Source organism: Apis mellifera, linkage group LG9 (assembly GCF_003254395.2).
Source record: "Apis mellifera strain DH4 linkage group LG9, Amel_HAv3.1, whole genome shotgun sequence".
NCBI classification, from domain to species: domain Eukaryota; kingdom Metazoa; phylum Arthropoda; class Insecta; order Hymenoptera; family Apidae; genus Apis; species Apis mellifera.
Window position 1 is genome coordinate 4,428,594 of NC_037646.1, and position 1,859 is coordinate 4,430,452.

General features: G+C 31.6%; 1 long non-coding RNA gene across 1 annotated transcript; it reads right to left on the bottom strand.

Moving 5' to 3' along the window:
• Positions 1-402: 402 nt before the first annotated feature.
• Positions 403-1,500, bottom strand: LOC102656773. Its single transcript, XR_003305339.1, has 3 exons — positions 1,013-1,500; positions 895-935; positions 403-826 (listed from the first exon to the last, which is right to left on the bottom strand). It is a non-coding gene; the product is annotated as an uncharacterized LOC102656773 (long non-coding RNA).
• Positions 1,501-1,859: the final 359 nt, after the last annotated feature.

Sequence of the window (1,859 nt, forward strand, 5' to 3'; positions counted from 1 at the left end):
TCTCTCTCTTTCAGGCGATTTATATTTTCCATTTAGTTTATCCGATACTTTTTATCATAATTTAATTTAATTCACAAAAATTAATCATCTATGAAATTCGATGAAATTTACATATTATTCACACTTTATAAAATTAACTGGTCACGATTTATGGTTCATTAAAAATTATATATATATTTTTTTAATTCTTCTTAACAACGATATCGATTCCTCCAATTGCTCAATAAATTTAGCCATAAACGCATGTGCGTAACAGTATCTGATATTTTACTAAGAATTTATTCATTGAATTTTTTATTTTAATAATAAACTTATAGAATGGATCGTTAACTTTAATTTTTTTTTTATCTGTAAATCTTTCACGTTACAATATATATTAGAGGTATATGTTAGAGATTGCTATTAGGAAATCTTTAGTTACGATTCATCATACTTTGTCAATATTATTATTTGTATAATATTATCATTAAACGTTCTATTATTGTACTATATAATAAATTATGATCTCATTATCTATTCATTATGTAGTAATTAATCCATAATGTTGGTAATTAGTTTCACAGGTGTCAACGTATTAACATTACCTAATAATTTCATGCTTAAATATTCATAAACCCGTACTGAACCACATGTATAATGGAATAAAACATCATAATAACAAAGTTACATAAATAATGCATAATATATAATATACATAAATTGTATTAAAAATATTTTCAAGAATCTATATCAATCTTTCCACCATTCATTTGCAATTATGGAACTACAGTATATCTTTTAATTAGATAGCATTTTCTTTTCACTCTCTGTCAATTAAAAAATCTCCCTAAAACAAAAAAAAAAGAGAAAGAAAATCTATTTTCTATTCATCACATCTTACAAAATATTCCTTACCTTCTATATCCAATCCCCGACAAATAAAACACCCTTTTTACCTAAAAAAAAAAAAAATCAAATTTAATCACGCTGATAAATAAAAATATAGATAAAAGTAAAACTGTACTCGCCGTACACACGAGCAATCGACAACGAAAGCATATCCAAAGGCGTAATTCGATTCTTAAATTCATCTCGGAAGGAAAGAAACGTCTGACGAGAGAAAAAGCTTGTGAATACGTTCCCCCCGAAGCGTTCGAGCGACACCCTCGAAATAATAATATCGGGGTGGATCCGCCGGTGGCCGAATTAGGTCGGTGATGAGGAAGGAGAACCACTGGGGTTGGTGGTGTAGCTGGTTGAATGCGCAAATGATTGGTGAGATCGTGGCAGCGAGTAGGCGCCTGCCGTCTTTGCCCCCGGTTGGCCGGTTCGTTGCTCTTACAATGGCTCGGCGCAAGACTGAACAGTGAACTCTCACCCTTTCCAAGATGGTATAGCCACCTGCTGTATGTGCACCTTGCGCGGGATCCCTTCCATTTCTCGAACGACTGTTCAACGACGGAAGATAGTCGCGGTTCTTGGATTGTTTCTTGGCTCGTTTCTTTTCATGAGATGATATGATTTGCGTATATGCTTTAGGGAAACTGAAAGGAATTGTTTGTAAATTTTATCGATTTGGAAGTTAATTTTAGGGAAAAGGGAAGGGAAGGGAAAAGAGAAATTAATATATTCAATAATAAAGGAGATATTAGATAAGATATTACGAATAAAGAACGATAATAAAAGTACGAATCGTCTTTTATTATCGTTCGAGTGATTGATAACAATCTTAAGGAATCGATTGATTTATTGGGAACTAATACAATAGTAGATTTTAATACTTTTAATATTTTTATTTACCTTTTAAGCTTCTGTTTATTTTAACGAGCTAACGCTTTCTATAATCTTGTACTTGAGGCTCTCTTGGTAATGGTACGTTA